Raw genomic sequence first — 25,036 nt, forward strand, 5'->3', positions numbered from 1 at the left:
TTTGCCACTTTTGTATTAATAATTTTTTTTTTTTTAAAGTGTAGCCTGTACATCTGCAGTGCAAATCTGAATGACAAAATAAAGGCAATTTTCTTCTAGTGCATGCCTTTCCCTACAAAAAAAAAGAAATGCAACTCTTTACAAGATACAAGACAAATGACACAAAAGTGAACAGGCACTGATACAAACTGGATAGGCTTACAACATAATTTAATTAAGTCTTGTGTGCCACATGATCACAAAGCAGGGCCATGCCTTGAGCACTCTGAATGTAGGGAGGCTGCCAGTCAATAAAAAGACCCTTTAAACTGGTTAAATGCATCATGAGCATGTGCAGAACCCTCCTAGCTAACAGGTGGCTGAATAAAACTCAGCTGGTGTTGCACAGGGCTATAGCATTGACCTTCTTTAGGATAATTTCAGCCCTCTTTAAAAAAAAATTGTTACTGTACTTGGTGTAGTGGAAACAATTTAAGGATGAATAATTTCTTTTAGTCCCTTGAGGCACTGGTGGCTCGCTCTCCACTCTCTCTTTCTGTGTCTCTCAACTGAATTAAAGGAAGACTGACAACAGCAAGCTGAAAAGCGTAGCTAGTGGGAGGATTAAGTATATCATTGAAAAGAGTTATATTGTAAATGACTGGGAGGGGTAGGGGCTTCTGTTCTTCCATCCCATCTGGTCTTTTAAAGAATACCTTGTTGTAATTACCTCCAGATGGCTTTGTGCTACATTGGGTCTGGACAGCCAGGTGCCACTGTATCCTGCTGGGTATGATATTCATTGCTACATGCAGTGACAAAAATGGACTTTATTGCAACCTAATTTCTTCCAGGGTATTACACAAATATGAAATGAACATAGCTTGTCAAACAAGAGCTTAGTGTGCCAGGAGCTGAAACTGTCACACCTAAGACAAGACTGCCTTGTTATTTCACTTTTAACAGTTGTCTTGAAAGGTGGAAATAGCAACAATTTACAGTGTTTTTCTGCTAATAAATATATATTATATAATGTTAGCTATTTTTCCAGGAGCTGAAATGTTCAAATTACCCTAAGGCAATTGCTGGAAATGGTAGAGTAACAAAAGCCTGTTACAAAGTCAGTTTTACCGCAAGATTTGCTGTAGGCTAAGTTCGGGCTCGATCCTGGAAGACTTTGGCACACAAAACTCTCCCTCCTCAGCCCCAGTCTCAGGCCTGTGCTTCTGCCCCAGGCACAAATTTTGCTGCTTCTTTTCTCTTTTTATTGATATTGCTGTATTTATTTTATGTAGTTCCAAAACTTCCAAAATTACACCAGTCTTAGGTTTTCATATTTTCTTTCAAAAAGCAGTTGCTGGAGCTATTCTAAAAGAATCATTATTACTATTCTACCATTTGCCAGAAAGGAAAAAAGAAAAACTTCAGGAGAAAATATAAACACAGGATTCAAAAACCTGACTTGCTCTGAAGCAACTAGCTGTATTTCCAAAAGCAGAGGGGAAGCCAGCAGTTCCCACTGAAGTCCGATACCCAAATCCAGAGAAATACAGCTCATGCACAGTTCCCTTATTTTCCAGATACACTGCCAGAGGCACTGCTGAGTGACTGAGGTGCTGGTCCACAAACAGAAATGTCTATCCTAGCAATGCCTGGTTGCCACAACCCTGAGAACAGCACATGCTTCTTTCCTGAGGTCTGAAAGGGAAAGAAATGCTGATTTCCAGCTTCTTGCAGCTCCATTTAGTCTTGATGATGCCAAGATTGTCCTTCCCCAGCTTTTGCCTACTTTTCACCATGTTGCATAGTCAAGGTGAGAGAAGATGTAACTGTGTGGCAACTGTTTTTCTACTGCTCGTTACAAACACGCTCAACAGATGTTAGTAACTCATGGAAAAGAAAAAGATGCTCTTTACATCTTCTAATCTACCTGTGAAAATGTGTAAATAGACTCACAGCTGAGTTCCTAGCCTCCTTCATTACTATCATCATGTTAGTAATATACTTCAGAAATAATAGCCTGGGTTGCTTTTGTTCTAAGGCTCTTTTATTCTGTCTTGACAATGCAAATTTTAAGACTGAGATATTTTCTGAGAAGGGAAAGGAGTCTTAGCATATAGAAAAAGCGAACTTCCAAAAGGTAATTACACTGTAGGTTGTTTTTTTTTTAATTGCCTCCAATTGAAACATATATCAAAATGTGACTAGCCCTACCTTAAATCGCCAGCTACATTTTTTAACTTGGGGATTACTGGCAGATGATTACAGTCTCTCGTTTTCATGATTCAGCCTTCTTTCTTTACAAGGAACCTTTGATTTTGCTATTTGCTTCTTACTCAGACTTCAAATCAGTCATATCAAAAACAGAATATCTCTGCAAGGTAAAATAGATTTTTCACACATTCTCTGTGACTAGGACAACATAATTTTATGGGATGTATCTGATCAGCTCTTAATCATCCATTCCAGGAAGTTCAAATTCATCTAATAAAGCCTCAGTTTCATCTTCCATCACCATTATGAATACTCTCAAAGAAAATATAAATGTTGTCCCACAGACTTAGCAGACAAGTGCATTAGTCAATCAGATCCTTTGCTATGAAATATGAATATAAATTTGACATTAGAGGCAAGGTCATACTTATGATGACTTAGTACTGTGTAGTGGCAAGTTTCTACATGTTGGCCAAGACAGTAAGAGATGTTTTATCTCTTTCTCTCTCTCCCCTTCTCTCTTTCCTTCTCCTTCTCTGGTGTGTGTATATACATATATCTAACTCAGGGAGAAAACCTAAGAGATTAGATATCTGTAATTATATGTATCTGTCCTGTTAAAATTAGCAAAATTATATTTTATGTGTGTTTTTCAAAAGCTAAACCACATCTGAGATACTTATCAAAGTCAGTTTATTTTTGTATGAGAAAGGGATACATACATATGCCTAACATTAATGAAAATGGTGTATGTACAAGTCAGACATGCTTGGGAAAATTAATTTTAGTCCGTGTAAACTTCTCTACATGCATAATTTTCAATACATGAATACAGGTTAGCTACATAGAAATGAGGAAATATCAGTACTGCCTTTCAGTGTGAATTATATTATTATAATAATTGGAGTTACATTATTATAATAATTGGAAAAATTAAGTTCCCAGATCCTTCATTCTAACATTAATAAGAACCAACCAACAATAAGAATTATCAGAAGTATACATATGAAATACATGGTCCAGTCCGGACTTAATTCTGGACTTCCACCTTGACCACATTTGGGTTTTTTTTCAGGCTGGGAAGACCTGTTAAAAGAACCGGCTTCTACTGTATATGAAAGATGGCTAGCATTTGTTGGCATTAATGATAACTAAAGAAATTAAAGAAATAATAACTATAAAATTGTAATATGTATGATGATGACATCAGTTAATCTAACTAACTTTTAAACTTCACTTCAGTATTAGTCTTGAGAGATTATGCATTTCTAAGCAATTTTTACAACCCATGATTAACGATTACCTTCTGAATGTAGAACATTAATACAGTCCCTCAGTACGTATGTTTATCCAAGAGACTGAATGTTTACAGGCAAAGCAGAAACACAGACCACAGGAGATTACATAGATATTATTGAAAGCACCGTTTTGTCACAGAATCACAGAATGGTAGTGCGGGAGAAGGATGGACTTCACAACTCTATGAGAGTTATATTCCGAAGGGGTTTATTGTCTTGTCTGACTCCAACATATATCATAATTTTCGCTTAGTCACTGCGCACACACTCATGATTGGTTACAGCTTGTTACACACATTATTGCAATTGGCTATATACAAGATATCACGCACTGTCCATGCGCCTCTCACACAGTCAGGATTCGCTGCTTGCAGGTGTTCCTGTATTCCTTGCTTCTTCTTAGTTGTTTATCACAGCTCCTTCTCCTCAAGGCCGAGCCATGCAGATATCCAGCTGTTTACCAGCTTCTCAGTGCCACAGCACCTTCTCCTTAAGGTCGAGCCGTGCAGATCAACGCCACAGCTCCTTCTCCTTAAGGTCGAGCCATGCAGGGTGATCCAAACATCTCCCCCTTTTTCTTTATCTATAAAGAAACCTGATGGATCATTCGCAACCCAAGGACTGTGAGGAAGATGGACCATCTGTACATTCTTGTATTGTCCTGTGCCGCGAACTCAGCCCAGCAGTCGGTAGGTGCCAGCTTTACGTGGGCGTCCCCACAGAGGCAACGGTGGCCTTGCCGTACACCAATCCCCCTGCTCTTCGGGAAATCCCGGTATTTATACATTTGCCAAGGAACGAGTTTTGACACACGTGGCCAGCGAGTGTCGGATCACACCTCGGTTGTCACCTTTCAACACAGGGAGCCTATGGCGTATGTGCCCGTTGGCCAGACGTGCTGCACGCGCCACAGCCATCCTGTCTATTGGTTCGTAGGCTTTGTTCACACGGCATCTTACCATAATCCAGCAGTCACATATCAACTATGCTTAAATTAATAGCAGAATGTTACAAGGCAAACAATTCTAGCTGTACTACTCCTAGCGATAGAAGCTACTTCTAGTGATGGAAAAAGTGCCTGTATAAAGCTATGAAAACCAATATTATATCTTAGAAAGGATTTGTAGTTATAGAGTGGTTTGCCCTAAAAGCTTTCCATGTTCCTCTCATGATACTGCTAATTTCAGTGTGATTTACCCATACATTTTCTTTTCGCTGAGGTGGCATCCAGATTGCGATGACACCTGATAGTGTCAAGATGCGTCCGACGATGACAATGGTGACTGTTTCACCCATGGTTTTACTCATTTTGCGGGTACCAAACAAGTTCCAGAATCTGCAATGACACAAGCATAGCCTCGTCCCCAGGTTAGCAGTTGAAAAGGTCCTTCCCACATATTCTTTTCCAAATTTTTAAATTTTACTTGCACATTTTGTGTTAACTCAAACAGACTTCCTGTCATTCCTTTTACATGTTTCTCCTTCTGCTTGATGCAAATAATTTAACACATATAAGGCTGTATTCAAATGTTCTTGGGGTGGTGTGGTAGCCCCTTTTTGTTTTTGCAATAAACACTTCAGGAAATGATTCATTCGTTCAACAATAGCTTGTCCAGTTGGGGAATGCGGTATTCCAGTAACATGCGTCACTCCCCATTGAGCAAAAAATCGTTGGGTTGACTGGGCTACATAACAAGGACCATTATCGGTTTTAATTTGTAGGGGTATACCATGGGCTGCGAATGCAGCTCGCAAATGCTTTTGTACATGCCTACTAGTTTCTCCTGTTTGTGCAGTGGCCCAAACTACTGCAGAATAGCAATCAATTGAAACATGAACATATTTGAATCTTCCAAAGCCAGCAACATCTGTCACATCCATCTGCCATAGTTGTACCGAATGCAAGCCTCGGGGATTTACTGTAATCGCGATACCTGGGCCTATTTGTTGACAATCAGCACAAGTCTGTATAATAGCTCTAGCGTCACCTGCACTTAGATTAAATTGTCTCGCTAAAACTTTGGCAGATTGATGGAAAAAGGCATGAGAGGCTTGTGCTTGACCTAAACGGTCCGGGACAGGTCCAGCCCATACTGCGGCAGTCAGCCGATCAGCTCTTGCATTTCCTTCCACCAATTCCCCTGGAAGGTTGGTATGGCTGCATATATGCATAACGTAATAAGGATGTCGTCTTTTCTGCAATAAAAACCAAAGCGTTCTAAATTGTTGATATAGCTGTTCCTGCTGTACCTGTCTGAGGATTGAACCTTCCAATCTTTGGAGTACTCCAGCTACATCTAAAGAATCAGTAATTATATTGACAGGTTCTTCAGACCATAATTTAAAGGCTTCAATTACTGCCTGTAGTTCTACCTTTTGAACTGATCCTGGCACGACAAGTACCCGTTCTTTCCATTCTCCGTGCTCTCGCCATACTATTGCTGCCTTGCCTGTCTTCCCACCACCATCCGTAAACACTGTAGCACCTTGAACTGGATATTGACTACACTGATTTTTCTTCTACTTCATGGTTTTTAAAAAAGGTAAACATTTTGTGTGATGGATAATGAATCTGAATGTCACCTTCAAATCCTGCTAATGCAGTTTGGAAGGGAACAGAGTGCTGCAAAGCCCAAGTCAAATATTCTTGTTGTAATGGTATTAAAATCGTTTTCGGGTCCTTTGCTGATATATCAATAATTCTGTTGCGCCCTTTCATAATCAAATTCGCAAAACACTCTGCTTTCGTGGTGATGGTTTTTCTCTGCTGCTGAGGCAAAAAGACCCACTCTAAAATTCTCAATGGGTCTGCTTTTGATTCTAGCTTTGTTATCCACTGTATTATAAGCGCATAGGGATGTCGTTCGTGATTGATTACTGCCAAAGTGATCTCTATCGAGGGGTCTACCCTAGGAATAAATGCTTGAGTTACCTTTTCAGAAATGTTTGCTACTGCTTCCCGGGCTTCCTTGGTCAATTGCCGAGGAGAATTTAACCTGCTATCCCCTCGCAAGAGCTGAACCAAGGGCTCCATATCTTGGTTTGTGATCCCACAAATAGGTCGAATCCAGTTAACGTCTCCTACCAATTTTTGTACATCATTTAATGTTTTAATCTGAATTCTTAGTTCAACCTTCTGGGGGATCACCAACGTTTCAGCGATCATCCACCCCAAGTACCTCCAAGGCGCTTCAGCTTGTATCTTTTCCGGCGCCACTTGCAGCCCACTTTGTCTTAAAAGCTCAACGAGCTCCCCGATCATTTCTTCCGGATTTAATTGATCACCGGCCAACAGTATGTCATCCATATAATGATAGATGAGATATGGAGGCCACCTTTTTCTGATTGGCTGTAAAGCCCAATTTACATAAATTTGACACATCGTGGGCGAATTTTTCATGCCTTGTGGCAATACTGTCCAATGATATCTTTGCATGGGTTGCGCCTTGTTTGTGCTTGGGACTGAGAATGCAAAATGTTTGGCATCATCTTTATGCAGAGGGATTGTAAAAAAGCAATCTTTGAGATCTATAATCAAAAGCTTCCAATACTTAGGTATCCTACAGGGAGATGGTAGCCCTGGTTGCAAGGCTCCCATGTCCACTATAACCTTATTGACTTCTCACAAGTCATGTAATAATCTCCATTTTCCACTTTTCTTTGGAATCACGAAAACAGGTGTGTTCCAAGGACTAGTGGTTGGCACAATATTGCCTTTTTCGTCAATGACTCCAGGGAGAAGAAAAAGTCCCTGCTTTGTTGCTGAAGATCGTCCTAATAACAAAGCACTCAATCCATATCCTAATGGTCCATTCGCGTTAGTTGGGACATCATAAACCGACATGTCCCATAAGGTAACTTCTACTGTTGTTTCCACGTCCATTCCGGCGCTCCCTCTGGTTCAGGCGCTGAGGCTTGCCAAGCAGCCTGGTGGTGCTTCCCCATTTGTGCCGTCGTGTGGGGTGCCTTCGTGCTCGGTCGCCCGTTTCCCAATTTCATACCACCCCGATGATACTTTGAACAGCATTCTGAGGCTTGATGACCAGATTTTTGACATCAACCACATGGTGCTCCTGCTGGGCCTATTCCTTGCTGAAAGGGTCCTTGTTGGAAGGATAATAAAAAATGTTTTTACAAATATATTAACAACAAAAAGAGAGGCAAGGAGAATCTCCATCCCCTACTGGATATGGCGGGGAACATTGTCTCCAAGGACGAGGACAAGGCTGAGGTACTTAATGCCTTCTTTGCCTCAGTCTTTAATAGTCACTCCAGGTATCCACAGGATATTCAGCCCCCTGAGCTGGAAGACGGGGATGGAGAGCACAATGTACTCCTCATAATCCAGGAGGAAGCAGTCAAGGACATGCGAAGCCACCTGGACACCCACAAGTCTATGGGGCCTGATGGGATCCACCCAAGAGTACTGAGAGAGCTGGCGGAGGAGCTTGCCAAGCCCCTCTCCATCATTTATCAGCAGTCCTGGTTAACAGGGGAGGTCCCAGAAGACTGGAGGCTTGCCAATGTGACGCCCGTCTACAAGAAAGGCCGGAAGGAGGATCCTGGGAACTACAGGCCTGTCAGCCTGACCTCTGTACCGGGGAAGATTATGGAGCGGTTGGTTTTGAGAGTGCTCACAGGGCATCTGCAGAACAGCCAAAGGATCAGGCCCAGCCAGCATGGGTTCATGAAAGGCAGGTCCTGCTTGACCAACCTGATCTCCTTCTATGACCAGGTGACCCGCCTAGTGGATGAGGGAAAGGCAGTGGACGTTGTCTACCTGGACTTCAGTAAAGCCTTTGACAGCGTCTCCCACAGCATTCTCCTGGAGAAACTGGCGGCTCGTGGCTTAGACGGGTTTACTCTTCGCTGGGTGAGGAACTGGCTGGATGGCCGAGCCCAGAGAGTTGTGGTGAATGGCGTTAAATCCGGCTGGCGGCCGGTCACAAGCAGTGTTCCCCAGGGCTCGGTTCTGGGGCCGGTCTTGTTCAATATCTTTATAGATGATCTGGATGAGGGAATTGAGTGGTCCCTCAGTAAGTTTGCAGATGACACCAAGCTGAGTGGGAGTGTTGATCTGCTGGAGGGTAGGAGGGCTCTGCAGAGGGATCTGGACAGGCTGGATCGATGGGCAGAGGCCAACTGTATGAGGTTTAATAAGGCCAGGTGCAGGGTCCTGCACTTTGGCCACAACAACCCCATGCAATGCTACAGGCTTGGGGAGGAGTGGCTGGAGAGCAGCCCGGCGGAAAGGGACCTGGGGGTGCTGGTTGACAGCCGGCTGAATATGAGCCGGCAGTGTGCCCAGGTGGCCAAGAAGGCCAACAGCGTCCTGGCCTGTATCAGAAATAGTGTGGCCAGCAGGAGTAGGGAAGTGATTGTGCCCCTGTACTCGGCACTGGTGAGGCCGCACCTTGAATACTGTGTTCAGTTTTGGGCCCCTCACTCCAAGAAGGATGTTGAGGTGCTGGAGCGTGTCCAGAGAAGGGCAACGAAGCTGGTGAGGGATCTGGAGCACATGTCTTATGAGGAGCGGCTGAGGGAACTGGGGTTGTTTAGTCTGGAGAAGAGGCGGCTGAGAGGAGACCTTATTGCTCTCTACAACTACCTGAAAGGGGGTTGTGGCGATGAGGGTGTTGGTCTCTTCTCCCAAGTAACTAGTGATAGGACAAGAGGAAATGGCCTCAAGTTGCGCCAGGGGAGGTTTAGATTGGATATTAGGATAAATTTCTTCACTGAGAGGGTGGTCAGGCATTGGAACAGGCTGCCCAGGGAGGTGGTGGAGTCGCCATCCCTGGAAGTGTTCAAAAAACGTATGGATGTGGCGCTTCAGGACATGGTTTAGGGGACATGGTGGTTCTGGATTAATGGTTGGACTTGATGATCTTAAAGGTCCTTTCCAACCTAGTGATTCTGTGATTCTGTGATTCTGTGATTTATGACCTGTCTCAATCTGCCTAGGTCCTTTCCTTGTGGCCTGGCGCTGAGCTCTAAAATGGCCTGTTTTTCCACAATTAAAACATTTTTCCCCCCTTTCCATTTATAAATGGCTTAATTGCTGCTGCAAAGGCACTTGCGAGTGTCTCTGCCTGATGTGTGGCAGAGCCTACTCTGTTGCAGGCTTCGACCATTTGTTTGGCAAACCTAACAAAATTCTTTTACAATCTACATTGGCATTTTCTACTGCCAAATTCAACAGCACTGCTAGTTTTGCGTCTTCATCGGTATAGACCTTATTCAAAGCGTCTCTCAGACGATCAACAAAAGACATATATGGTTCATCTCTCCCTTGTCTAATTTGAGTGTAAGATGGTTGCCTCTTTCCCTCCTCAGGGACTGTTCACAACGCATTCAACGCTAGTCGCCCAACTAATTGCAAGGCTTCTAAGGGCAGCCGAGTTTGCAATCTAACATCCACAAAGGGTCCCTGGCCTGTCATTTGTTCCATAGTAATGTTCTGAAGCGGATCGCCGTCTTGACGCTCCAGGTTTCTCAGGGCTTCTTGCATACAGAGTTTATACCATCTGTCTGCCCACAATAACCTTTGGGTTGGTGTCAACAACATATCTATCATCTGCCGACAATCCCATGGTGTAAGAACCATTCCCGTGAATATGTTATCTAATAGAGCTTGCCTGAAAGGTGATTGCAAGCCATAATTTTGTACTGCCTTCCGCACTTCCTTAATCAAGTCCTAGTGAAATGGGTCCCAGCGATTGGGCCCGTGAGGCTGTACACTAACAGGAAATGCCATCGGTAACTCCGTTTCCTCGACTTTCATTGCTCCTAAAAAAACATCTTTCCACCGCTCCCTAGGGTCGCCTTTCATCCTAGGCTCTTGCCTCCCTATAGTCTCTACAACAGGCTCTTCTTCTTCGTCGCTGCTATCAGGCAACGGGGGCCGTAAAGTTGGCAGGGGCTCGGCTGAGGGCTTCAAAACTATGGCTTTTGATCAGTTAAGTCTGGGTGGTTTCGGGGGTGGTAAAGCCCGCCCCATCAATCTTTCACACGGGCACACAGGGGAACATTGAGTACATTGTTCTGGGCAGCTTTGTCCTGTCTTGCCCTCACATATATCATCGTAGATCTGTTTCTCTGACTTATCTAATGCAGCCGGTTCACCCGGTGCATCTGGCACCTCTGGAGGTGCAGTCGGAGTCGCTGAAGGTCCTGGACCTTCTGACTCGGTTAAAAAGGGATTGGTTGAAGGCGGTTTAACAGCCTCCTCCATATCAGCTGCGGCTTTTCTCTCTGCCTTTAAGGCTTTTAATGTGGTTAATATCAACTTCCACGTCGTCACTAACTCTGCGGCGGTTTTCTCAATATGTTCCCATAACATTTTTCCTATCTCCTCCCACGTCTCCAGCTTAAAGGCCACAGACGGATCGAGGGGGTACCCTTTCTTTCGGCTCCAAATCAGAAGCCTTCTAAGTGTATATTCATCATATTTCAGTCCTCTTTTAGAGAGCATATGCAGCAGGAGTCTGACTATTGCCCCTTCTTCATGCGATGTGTTCTGCCCCATGCCGTCCCAGTTGCTCACCTCACCTCGCTGGGTGCTTCTCCGTTGCAATGTATTCCTTTTTCTTTTTCCTTGCGTCAGTCCCGCTGACTACAATTCTTCCAACTGGGCTTCTCCCGCAGCGTCCGCTGCGCTCGACCGGTGTTCAACGATGAGATCCCAGAGATCGTATCATGTCGGGGTCACCAGTTGCGGGAGAAGGATGAACTTCACAACTCTATGAGAGTTATATTCCGAAAACCGTTATTGTCTTGTCTGACTCCAATATATATCATAATCTTTGTTTAGTCACTGCGCACACACTCATGATTGATTACAGCTTCTAACACACATTATTGCAATTGGCTATATACAAAATATCATGCGCTGTCCATGCGCCTCTCACACAGTCAGGATTCGCTGCCTGCAGGTGTTCCTGTTTTCCTCGCTTCTTCTTAGTTGTTTACCACAGCTCCTTCTCCTCAAGGCCGAGCCGTGCAGATATCCAGCTGTTTACCAGCTTCTTAGTGCCACAGCACCTTCTCCTTAAGGTTGAGCCGTGCAGATCAACGCCACAGCTCCTTCTCCTTAAGGTCAAGCTGTGCAGGGTGATCCCAGCATTGCATCTCTTCCCTGATGGCCTGTGGTGTCATGGGCCCACCAAGCTATAAATAATGCACCCTTATGTTGCCAGTCCAGATCCACCAGAGCCACTTCAATCTTAGCAGCCTGATCCACCTGATGGTTGTTTTGATGTTCTTCAGTGGCCGACTGTTGGGTACGTGAGCATCTACATGGCGTACTTTCATGACCAGATTCTTTAATCGGGCAGCAATATCTTGCCACAATTCAGCAGCCCAGATGGGCTTGCCTCTGTGTTGCCAGTTGCTCTGCTTCCATTGCTGTAGCCACCCCCATAGAGCATTTGGCACCATCCATGAGTCAGTGTAGAGATAGAGTATTGGCCATTTTTCTCATTCAGTGATATCTAAAGTCTAAAATTACAATCAGTCTGTAATTTGGAATATGCATTCTCCAGAAACCCACAACGCCCAAAAAAGCTTGTGTTTCCTTTCTGCTAGTCGGTGGAGACATAGCTGTTATTTTGTTGATCACATCAGTTGGGATCTGTCGACGTCCATCTTGCCATTTTATTCCTAAAAACTGGATCTGCTGTGCAGGTCCTTTGACCTTCACAGAATCACAGAATCACAGAATCACTAGGTTGGAAAGGACCTTCAAGATCATCAAGTCCAACCATTAATCCAGCACCACCATGTCCCCTAAACCATGTCCTGAAGTGCCACATCCACACGTTTTTTGAACACTTCCAGAGATGGTGACTCCACCACCTCCCTGGGCAGCCTGTTCCAATGCCTGACCACCCTCTCAGTGAAGAAGTTTTTCCTAATATCCAATCTAAACCTCCCCTGGCGCAACTTGAGGCCATTTCCTCTTGTCCTATCACTAGTTACTTGGGAGAAGAGACCAACACCCTCGTCGCCACAACCCCCTTTCAGGTAGTTGTAGAGAGCGATAAGGTCTCCTCTCAGCCGCCTCTTCTCCAGACTAAACAACCCCAGTTCCCTCAGCCGCTCCTCATAAGACTTGTGCTCCAGACCCCTCACCATCTTCGTTGCCCTTCTCTGGACACACTCCAGCACCTCAACGTCCTTCTTGTAGTGAGGGGCCCAAAACTGAACACACCTTACTTTGTTTTATGGCAAAACCAGCTTTCAGAACAATTTGAATTACTTTCTTCCCTGTCTCGAGAACTTCTTCTGCTGTTGTTGCATTAAGAGGCAGAGCAATTTGGCAGAAACTAAAGCCCCTTGCTTTCCAGTCGATCCTCAGATATCAGAGGGACTGGGGGCGGCTGAGCTTAGGTTCTGAATGATGCCCAAAGTTAGCGTTAGTAGTCCGTTTGCGCCCAACACCTTCGTTGGACTATCACGGGTCCGGATGCACTACTAACGCCACACTACCTGCTCAGCCAGACACCTCCTGAACTCACACGGCCGCACTCAGAGGTACGGTCGCGTTCAGGGACAACACACACATGTCTGAGTCAATCAATAGTGCGATTTATTGAAGCAACAGACACACAGGTTCTTTGGATTGCCGGTGATAAATTCACTGCCTACAAAGCACGTGCAAATGCCAAAAGTATGAGTAACACTGCTTGGCTATAAACGCATTAAAAGATGTAAAGTGACTCTATAGAGATTTCTAAGTTTCCCGGGGAGGCACTTGGTATGACCAAGTGTTCGAATCTTACCCAAAGGCGTCCCGATGGGGGGGAAGAGAGGCTCAGCCCGTCGACTGATCCCAGAAGTTAGAGTAGTACACGACGACGGTATCTTCCCTAACATCCAGCTCTTAAAACACTATTGTATAGCGTTTTACTTTTCAGGTGGAGCTTGAGTGACTCTAGTCATACATACCTTTATCAGGATTGGTTCAAATTCTCTCGCTTCGCGTTTAAAGGTACAGACTAGGAAAAATTCAGTGCGCACGCTCATTGAGGGGTGGTCGCACCTTGGGTGGTGGGTAACTTTGAGAGGGGTGTGCGTTTTAGTATTATAATGATATTATAATAAGCAAAGTTCACTCCAAGTACAGCATTTCATCAAAGTTGACAGGTCACTGACCCAGGGCATCGCACGTGCAGCTTATTAATGTACACACTGTGTACCCTTAAATTCCCCTGTTCACAGAGCGTGGCCGCGATGTCTCCACTCTGCTCCACCCTCCATGCAATCTCTCCCAGAGTCAGCACACCAAGTGCCCCTGATGTTGCCAAGATCTAGGGTTGTCTAGGGAATCGCCATGGTACAGACTCATTGTACACTAGTGCTACGTTCCACCCAGTTTCAATGCTGTTCTTAGAGGGTAAATTTCCAAAATGCCCCTCAGCGATTACTCCACAGCTGTGTTGCCCCAGACGATGATGTCATCAATGTATTGCAGGTGCTCTGGAGCTTTACCCTGTTCCAGTGCAGTCTGGATCAGCCCATGGCAAATGGTAGGGCTGTGTTTCCATCCCTGGGGCAGTCCATTCCAGGTCTATTGGACACCCTTCGAAGTGAAAGCAAACCGTGGCCTGCACGCTGCCACCAAAGAGATTGAGAAAAATGCGCTAGCAATATCAATGGTGGCGTACCACTTGGCTGCCTTTGACTCCAGTTCATATTGAAGTCCCAGCATGTCCGGCACAGCAGCACTCAGCGGTGGTGTGACTTCATTCAGGCCACGAGAGTCTACTGTCAGTCTCCACTCGCCATTAGAATTTTGCTCTCGCCATACGGGGCTGTTAAAGGGTGAGCGAGTCTTGCTGATCACTCCTTGGCTCTCCAGTCGACAAATCAGCTTATGGATGGGGATCAGGGAGTCTCTGTTGGTGCGATATTGCCGCCGGTGCACTGTTGTGGTAGCGATCGGCACCTGTTGTTCTTCGACCCTCACAAACCCCACAACAGAAGGGTCCTCTGAGAGACCAGGCAAGGTGGACAGCTGTTTCGTTTCTTCCGTCTCCAAGGCAGCTATACCAAAAGCCCACCGGTAGCCTTTTGGGTCCTTGAAATACCCTCTCCTGAGGTAGTCTATGCCCAGAATGCATGGAGCCTCTGGGCAAGTCACAATGGGATGCTTCTGCCACTCATTCGCAGTTAGGCTCACTTCGGCCTCCAGTACAGCCAGCTGTTGGGACCCCCCCGTCACTCCAGAAATACAAATGCGTTCTGCCCCTATGTGGCTTGATGGCATTAGGGTACACTGTGCACCGGTGTCCACTAAAGCCTTATATTCCTGTGGGTCCGATGTGCGAGGCCATCTAAGCCACACAGTCCAATAAACTCGGTTGTCCCTCTCCTCCGCCTGGCTGGAGGCAGGGCCCCTCTAGTCCTGGTCATAGTACTCGTTACCCACTTCTTGTAAATAGGAATCAGAAGTCCCTTCAAGAGGATCAGAGGTAAGATCAGCCCTTCTATTCTTTCTGGGAAACTGCCCACTGGAAAGTGGAGCGACGATTTTTCTGGAGGAACCTGAACTCCCTTTTGTAATTGTTTTTCCTTGCAGCTCGCGTACTCATGCCTCTAGGGCCGAGGTAGGTTTTCCATCCCACCTCCTCATGTCCTCTCCGTAGTCACCCAATTGAAACCACAGGGTGGCTCGCGGTGTGTATCCTCTATATCCTCTCTCTTGAGCAGAAGAATGCTTACTCCTAATAGCCGAGATACTGGTCCGTACGGGTGGAGGGTAGGGCATATGCTCTTTGAATTGCCGGAACTTGCAGGACAGTTTCTCTACAGCAGAGACACAGGCCCGTAGGGAGGAAGAGAGACTTTCTTCATATTGCCGGAGTTGGCCAGCCAATTCATCCACCGTTGGTCTCTCTCTGTCTTTCCAGGCCATTACTGCTAATGAGTTGGCATATGATGATGGTGCACTCCGTACAAACTTCCGCCACATAGGTCACGTGCAATTGACTTCATCTGGATCTTTGGATGGTCGACCATTGTCCAAGTCACCATAAATCACCTCCAGCACAGCTAGCTCCCTCAGGTACTGGATACCTTTCTCCATGGTGGTCCACTTGCCTGGGTGACATAGAACATCTTCCTTGAAGGGGTACCTTTCCTTCACACCCGACAGGAGTCGCCTCCAGAGGCTGAGGACTCGTGCACCTTTTCCAATAGCTTTGTCAATGCCCCCTTCCCTAGAAAGGGATCCTAGCTGCTTGGCTTCCCTACCCTCTAATTCCAGACTACTGGCCCCATTATCCCAGCATCAGAGCAGCCAGGTGACAATGTGCTCACCTGGACGACGGCTGAAATCCTTTCGCATACCTCGCAGTTCACTCAGGGATAGAGATTGGGTAGTTACCGTCTCTTTTATGAGTTCTTCCTCCTTTTCAAGCGATGACCCGCTCTCTTCCCTCTTCCGTCCTTGTGATGGCCCTGCTTTGGAGCACTCTGCCTCCTCACTCTCTTCCTCTGGCTCCTTCTTAGAAAAAGCTTCTTTGTCCCTTACTAAACGAGCTGACTTCCGCTTCCATGATTTCTTCTTTTGTACAGGGGTGACTGATACTGGGACGGGCTGGTTCTCTGGTTCAGCTGCAACAGTCTGAGTAGCTACAGTGCCCGTCGCGGGGTTTGGAGTAGTCACAGTGCCTGTCACATTGCCATCAGACCCAGAGAGCCTCTCTCCCCTTTGCATAGTGTTAAATAGAGCTCGGTAGGCATGGGCCAGGCCCCAGCATACTGCAATGTTTTGCGTCTCCTTGGAACTGCCAGGCTGACAGCATACTTCTTCCAAATATTCTGCTAGTTTATCAGGATTCTGCACTTGTTCGGGAGTGAAGTTCCAAAACACCGGAGGTGCCCACCGCCCTAGGCATTTGCCCATGCTGCTCCACACACCCTGCCATTCATAACTATCCAGCCTCGGGGCAGATCTCTGGATGATATTCTTAAATTGCTTGCCAACCTTAGAGAAAACCGAAACAGTGTTCCCCAGAAGTACCAATAGGAGTATTTTAACTACCCAAGGGTGTTCAGAATACTGAAAAGTTATTGTGATGAAGGAGGAAACATTATGATAGAGGGTGGCAAAGGTTCCATTCTGCATTTCCTCCATAAAAAGCCTTTCGGAGGCAGAAGTATAATTGCTAATTGTCTCCACAAGATAGTACCCGAAACACAGTAACAGCTTTAGTACAGAGCTCAGATACCACATTAAGCTCAAGGTCAGTGTCCTAAAAACAAATCTCGCAGGCAAGACATTACTAATCATTGCAGAGTACAGCCGCCTGCAGAAACCAACACCAATCTTTAACATGTACGCAAAGAGGAGAGCATGATGCAAATCAAATAAACTGTTATCGTGACCTGCAACCGTTATTCTCTCAAGCCTTTTGCCCCACGTTGTGTGCCAAAAAGGACTGTCGTGGTTTAGCCCCAGCTGGCAATTAAGCACCACGCAGCCGCTCGCTCACTCCTCCCTCCCCCAGTGGGACGGGGGAGAGAATTGGGTTCTCGTGGGTTGAGATAAAAACAGTTTAATAGGACAGCAAGAGAGAAGGAAACAGCAATGATAACAACAATAATAATACCGACAAAGGAATGTACAAGAACAAGTGATGCCCAATGCAGCAATTGCTCACTACCCGGTGATTGATAGCCCGTCCCCGAGCAGCGATTTCCGCCCCCCCGGCCAACTCCAGTTTATGTACTGGGCATGACGTTATATGGTAGGGAATATCTCTTTGGCCAGCCTGGGTCAGCTGTCCCGGCTGTGTCCCCTCCCAGCTCCCCGTGCACCCCCAGCCTTCTCACTAGCAGGCCAGCACGAGAAGCTGGATTGTCCTTGACTACTTAGCAACAACTCAAAACATCAGCACGTTATCAACATTTTCTCATCCCAAATCCAAAACATAGCCTCACGGTAGATTCTGTGAAGAAAACCAGCTCTATCCTGGCTGAAACCAGGACACCTGATTCTCTCCGCTGTCCCACCTGGTGGGGGGAGGTGAGCGAGTGGCTGTGTGGTGCTTAGTTGCTGGCTGGGGCTAAACCACGACGCCTATTAAACTGTCGTCTCAACCCATGAGTTCTACCTTTTTTCCAGTTCTCTCCCCCCTCTCGCTGGGGTCGGAGAGGGTGAGCGAATGGCTGTGTGGTTGTTTTAGCTACCTTCTGGGTTAAACCACAACAACTATTAGGAGCTGTAATGCTAGTATAGCATGTTATATAAATGAACCAGAACATAGGAATTGGGCAATCATCACAGAACATAAAACTGCCTATTGGTCCACTTACAGTCTAGGGCAGGATGTAGGGAGGCAATAATATTAATAACCTAGACCACTAACCCAGCTCTGAGACTGAACCTGTGATTTGGAGTTGCATACAGAAAAGTACTTTCAGGCCCATTGTGCTGGGAGTCATGATGCTGAACTTCATAAAGCGTTTCCCCTACAGCAAAGAGCACTCTACAAGCAGCACATGGGGAGACGTTGCAGGGGTATACTGATCTCAGAGGGGGATCTACAAGAATTAATAAAGAGCAGTTGCTTCGAAATAGCCAGAAAAGAAGCTCTGTGAATGGGACTGTATCTTAAATCCCACTTCCCTCTGGGACTTAGTCCCCCTGACTATGAGATTCAAGTAAACCTCATTATCTATTTCATCTCCCTGGCTCAGGACTGCTGAGAACCACCTCAAGGCTGTAGTGAGATGTGTCTATTCCTTGTAGAGATTAGAGTCTACACCTACTTTGCAAAAAAAAAAAGGATCAAGGATCATGTCACTCTTAAAAACTTGATGATTCTGTTTTTTAAGTAACCTACAGATCAGAAAGTCATTCTGAGCCTGAACAAATTCAAATTCACATCATCCACTTACTGGTTTGAAGCCCTGAGGACATGGGAAGAATTAGTTAACCCTTATAAAATCATTTGAAGGAGAAAAATACTCTTCAAGTGATGTGCTGAAGCACCATTGGTGACATGGAACTACCCCAAAATATTATCTCCCTGTGACCTTTTGCAAACAGCTATCGGTAATCAAGAAGTACTCTTAGTGGCCTTCACAGATGCCAGTCCTTCAGTGATGTTGAATTCTTCCTGCATCACTCTTTCAACGTTTTTTAATAATCAGCTCACTTTGCTTACCAGCATCCATATACCATTTCTGTGTAATACACCCACCCATCTACCCACCTGTTTATCCATCCATCCATCCATCCATCCATCCATCCATCCATCCATCCATCCATCCATCATGCTTTGATATAGGTTGACGCGGAAGTCTCGGACACGACGCGTACGACCAATATGATCAGGTCAATGCCATTTATTGTCTTGTCTGACTCCAATAAATATCATAATTTTCACTTAGTCACTGCGCACACACTCATGATTGGTTACAGCTTGTTATACTAATTATTGTAATTGGCTATATACAAGATATCACGCGCTGTCCACGCGCCCCTCACAGAGTCAGGATTGCTGCTTGCAGGTGTCCCTGTTTTTCTTGCTTCTTCTTAGCTGTTTACCACAGCTCCTTCTCCTCAAGGCCGAGCCCTGCAGATGTCCAGCTGTTTACCAGCTTCCCAATGCCACAGCTCCCTCTTCTCAAGGCCGAGCCGTGCAGATATCCAGCTGTTTACCAGCTTCTCAATGCTGCAGCTCCTTCTCCTTAAGGTCGAGCCGTGCAGAGTGATCCCAACATCTCCCCCTTTTTGTTTTTGTATAAACAAAGCCTGATGGATCATTCGCAACCCAAGGACTGTGAGAAAGATGGACCCTCTGTACATTCTTGTATCGTCCTGTGCTGCGAACTCAGCCCAGCAGTTGGTAGGTGCCAGTTTTACGTGGGCGTCCCCACGGAGGCAACGGTGGCCTTGCCGTACACCGGCCCACTGCCCTTCAGGAAATCCCGGTATTACACATTTGTAGAGGAACGAGTTTCGACACACGTGGCCAGCGAGTGTCGGAACTCACCTCAGTTGTCACCTTTCAACACAGGGAGCCTATGGCGTATGCGCCCGCTGGCCAGACGTGCTGCACGCGCCACAGCCATCCCGTCTATTGGTCCGTAGGCTTTGTTCACACGGCATTTTTTCATAAGCCAGCAGTCACATATCAACTTATGCTTAAGTCAATAGCAGAATATTACAAAGCAAAACAATTCTAGCTGTACTACTTCTAGTGATATAAAATACTCCTAGTGATAGAAAAAAGGTACTTGTATAAGGCTATGAAGACCAATATTATATCTTACCAAAGCATTTGTAGTTATAGAACACTTTGCCTCAAAAGCTTTCCACGTTCATCTCATGATACCGCAAATTTCAGTGTGATTTACCCCTACATTTTCTTTTGACTGAGGTGGCATCCAGATTGCGATGACACCTGATAGTGTCAAGATGTGTCCGACGATGACGATGGCGACTGCCGCACCCATGGCCTCACCCACTTCGAGGCACCTGCAAAATGGGTAAAACCATGGGTAAAACCATGGGTAAAACAGCCACCACCGTCAACCTCGTCCCCTGGTTAGCAGTTGAAAAGGTCCTTTCTCCTTCCGCAAATGATTTAACACATATAAGGCTTTATTCAAATGTTCTTAGGGTAATGTGGTAGCCTCTCCCCCTTTTTGTTTTGAGCGTGTTTATCTAACAAAGCTCATTCATTGGGTGTGTAAGATACTCGTTGGAGTTATTAGCTAGCCAAGCATTCTTTACTACCTTTTGAACCATTCCTTGTAGACAATGCAATAAACATGGTACAATAAGCATTAGTATTAAGATAACAAGTACTATAACAACTGCCCCTTTTACTAAGTCTTGTAACCATCCGCTTAGGCCCAAACTTGACAGCCATGATTCGAGGCCTAGTGAACTTGTCTGTAACCTGTCCGTTAAGTCCTTCAGTTTTTGCAGTTGTTGAGTTACCGACTGTGACATATCTGTTAAATTCATACAACACATGCCATCAAACTCCTCACACCCGTGCCCTTGGGCCAAAAGTAGGAAGTCGATAGCTGCCCTATTTTGCAACGTTACATGCCTTATTGAGTCAGTTTCCATTAACAAAGCACTGAGTGCTGCAGAAGTAGCATTGGTTTGTTTTGCTAGCCAACATCCCAATTTATTTAAAGTGGTTAAGCCTTGGGCAGCAGCAACCCCAGGGGCAAGGAAAGAGGCTAGTATGGTTTTGTCCGCAGTCCAAAAATCCAGTTGGTCATTGCACCCTTCCTGATATTTTCGAATCTGTCGTCTTATTCTATGCCGTCGGGTAAGGTTCAATATCATAGAAGTGTTGGGAGTTAGCAATGTCAGGCGCCCCAATGTGCAAGGACCACCTCTCAAATGGGAGGGAACACCTTGCCATGCACGATCACCACAAATCAAGAATATTCCTTTAGGGAGTCTCATTGGGACAATAGTAGAGCACGAGATGTTGCTCGTTGTATAATTACACCAATTGGTAGCATTCTGAAAAACGGCCAACGTGGGGCTTACATCCTGTGACCTGGTATCGTCCTGTCCTGTATAATTAAAATATAAACAGGTAGGGGCTGTAATGCATCCTAAAATACCCAACTCCTGCGGTTCCAACAACTCCTGTGGTCCGTGTGCCATCCATCCGTCCCGCTTATCCATAGCTGCAGAGGTGTTTGTTATTTTTAAAAACAAGGCTAGATCAGGGGCGGTCTTCTTTACCACCATTGCCGAATCATAGTCCCCTAAGGGCAGACCAACCAAGCATGTTGTAAACGGATTCTCAGCAGTGGATATAGATAAGCAAAGGTGGCCTTGGCCCGTTTGATTAGCTAGTGTAACCCAGATATTTTTTCTTGGTTGAACGGAAAACCACGCCTGAACCTGGCATATCAAACACGTGACTATCAGACTCACGAACAACTTTCTTCCGCTTGTGGAGAGAGGTGCGCTCGCCATGGTCGAAGCCATCGACTTGGAACCCATCTCACTCCGCTATCTGTAAGAATACAAGCATAGCCTCGACCAGTCATTTTTAACTCTGCAGGTCCTTTCCATTCTCCAGTGACCACATCTTTATACTGTACTAAAATTCTTTCCCCAGTCTGGGACACCCCAGATTGTATACTTGAAGCATGAATCACCATTGGAGGGTCTTCCCTGTCCCCCGTAAAACGCAAATAATTTAACACATACACCGCCTTTGCAAGTCGTTCTGTCGTGTCCAGCACGCTTTCCCCTTTTTGTTTTTGCAAAAGCGCTTTCAATGTTTGATGCGCCCGCTCCACGATAGCTTGCCCTGTAGGGGAATGAGGAATCCCTGTAATAATTCTTTGCATTCCCTGCCCAGTTCAGCTCCAACCACTCCTTGGCCCTCCTGACCCCATCCATACACAATCGGGCAGCATCCCTGTACTCTTCCCAGGATTCCTGTCCCTGCTTCCACTGCCTGTGCATTTCCTTCTGGCCCTTTAGTTTGCCCATCAGGTCTCCACTCACCCATGCTGGTCTCTTGCCTTCCTTTCCTGATTTCTTACACCTGGGGATCGAGAGCTCTTGTACTCTATGCAAAGCATCCTTAGAGATCTGCCAGCTCTGTTCTGCCCCCTTGTCCCTGAGGGCAGTTTCCCAGGGGTCCTATTGACTAACTCCTTGAAGAGCTGGATGTTTGCTTTCCTGCAGTTCAGGGTCCTGAATTTACTCTTCGCCTGCCCCATATCCCTCAGGACTACAAACTCCACCAGTGCATGATCACTGCAGCCCAGGCTGCCTCCAATCTTGATGACACCAGTTAGCTCACATTGGTGACCATCGGGTCCAGTATCGCATCCCCTCTGGTAGAGCTGTCTATTACCTGGCTTAAGAAGTTATCCTCCATGCATTCCAGGAGCCTCCTGGAGTGCCTACAGCTCTCCATGGTACTTTTCCAGCAGATGTCGGGGTAGTTGAAGTACCCCAGCAGGACGAGAGCCTGCGAGCGCAATGCCTCCTGTAGCTGGAGTGACAAGGCTTTGTCAATAGGCTCCACTTGATCAGGCAGCCTGTACTACACACCAACCACAAGGTTCCCTTTGTTGCCTCAGTCCCTGATTCTTACCCATAAGCTTTCGACCTGCTTGTGGCTATTCCTCAGAGACAGCTCGTCACACTCTATCCATTTCTTGATGTAGAGGGCAATGCCTCTGCCCTTCCTTCTTCGCCTGTCCCTTCTGAACAGTCTGTCGCCATCAATAGCCACACTCTAGTCATGGGATTTGTCCCACCAAGTTTCTGTAATGGCAACCCAGTCATAGCTTTTAGCAGCGTGGTGGCTTCCAGCTCCTCCTGTTTGTTGCCCACGCTGCATGCATTGGTGTAGGAGCACTTCAGCTGGGCTGTCGGCCACATCACTCTCTTAGAGGAACACACTTTAGTTCCTCTGAGGTCTTTCTCTGGTGCAACAGGCTGAGGTGCCTTGCTAGCACCCCATCCCTCTCACCTTGGTGTGTCATCCCACAGCTTGTCATGGGTGAGCCTGATATTATCCCCTTCCAGTCTAGTTTAAAGCCCTGTCAACAAGCCCCACTAGCTTGTGAGTAAAGACCCTCTTCTGCTTTTGAGAAAGGTTAATCCCATCTGATGCCAACAAGCCAGGTGCCATATAGGCCGTCCCATTATCAAAAAACTCTGAAATTGTGGTGGTGGCACCAGTCATGGAGCCATGCATTAATAGATTGGACCCATCTGTTTCTTCCTATGTTGCTGCTTGCAACTGGAAGGAGGGAGGGAAAAATAACCTGTGCTCCACATTTCCTTACCAACTGTCCCAAGGCCCTGAAGTGTCTTTTGATCACCCTTGGACTACATGTTGCAGCTTCATCTCCACCCACATGGAAGAGCAGTAGTGGGTAATAGTCCAAGGGCCACACCGGACTAGGAAGTTTCCTAGCAATGTCCTTAACCCAGGCCCCAGGGAGGCAGCAGACTTCCCTAAGGGTCTGTCCAGCATATTGGACCTTCAGTTCCCCTCAGAAGGGAGTCGCCTACAACTATAACATGTTTTTTCTTCCTTGAGGGGGTGGTCATGATGCAGGTGGTATGCTTTTCTGACCTTGGTGGCACCTCTGGTGTATCATCTGGACTGTCATCCACTTCATCCATGGACACTGGCCTTCCACATCCAGAGCCTCATACCTGTTGTACAGAGGCACCTGGGGAGGCAAGGTGGGCAAGGAGGGTGTTCACCTACCACCCCAAGCATGGACTTGCCTCCATTCGCTCCTTTCCATTAAGGTACTGCCTTCAGCCTGGCAGGGGGAGGATACAGGACACCCTTGATCTTGGGGTTTTTCTGGTGGCTGTTCCTGTTTCTGTCTCAGGGAGGGCAGAGCATGGTTCCACAAGTCCATCTCTTTCTCAGACTCCCTGATGCTCCTTAACCTTTCTACTTCCTCTTGTAGCTCTGCCACCAGGCTGAGCAGATCCTCCACCTGGTCACACCTCACACAGCTGCTCTCACTACTGCCATCGGTTACCAGTGAGAGGCTCTGGCACTCTCTGCAGCCTGAGACCTGGATGGCTGCATGTTTCTGTGGGAGCTCTGTCTGGGTTGCCACATCCATTCTGGCAAGCACAGAGGACATTGCTTTCCACCGGGTGACTACCATAGCTAAGCTCCGAGAGGGTGATGACCACCAACTGAACTCACCTCTTGAGCTGGTGAGGCCACTACACCCTCCCTGTGGCCACGCCATGCCATGCCACGCCAGGCCCTAGCTGATACACCACATTCTGTTTGCCTCCTAGTATTCCCCAGACTGCTTTTTATAGGCGCAGGCTGCCGTTGCGCTGGCAATGCCCAGTCCTCGTTAACGTCTCCCTCAAGAGCTGCCAACTCCTGGCGGGTCTCTCCGCTGCCCTGGCGTTTCCCTGCCTCAGGAAATCCCCTGTGCGCCAAGATCTGCCGCTCTGCTGCTGGTCGGGCCGGCTCTGGAGCAGCTTCCCTCGACAACTAACCCGCAGAATTGCTAGAAAGAAGGCCTGTGGCCACACAAGTTTGGGGTGCACTAGGACAGATCCCAGAGTAAGGATGGCCAGAAACTCACACTTGCACGTGCAGAAAAGATTGTCTCAAATGGTGTCGTATTGTGACTTTTTCCTCTGCCCGGTGTGGACTCACTCTTCTTCAGGGACCATGACCATGACCATTTGTTCTTCCCAAGACCTGACCAGATGGTCAGCACACTCCTAGGAGCCAGGAGCTCCTTCTGCCTCTGTCAACATGCTCACAGAGCCCTAACTCATCTTTAATATTGCCTTCAAATTATACCTTTACTCTGTCCTACAATCATAGAATCATAGATATGAGTTTAAGCTGCAGTGAAGGTCTATTCCGATGTTACAAACTAAAAATATCTTAATATTAATTCACATGCTGTGAGACAGGACTGAAACTCAGCAACACTGAATTAAAAGAATAGCATTGCTTCATTGGCCTAAATATTTGCTAGCCAAAGATGGATTCAAACAATACCATAATTGTTTTTATTTTTATAAATTC

The sequence above is a fragment of the Phaethon aethereus genome, assembly GCF_964289735.1.
Source record: "Phaethon aethereus genome assembly, chromosome: W".
In the NCBI taxonomy this organism is placed as follows: Eukaryota; Metazoa; Chordata; class Aves; order Phaethontiformes; family Phaethontidae; genus Phaethon; species Phaethon aethereus.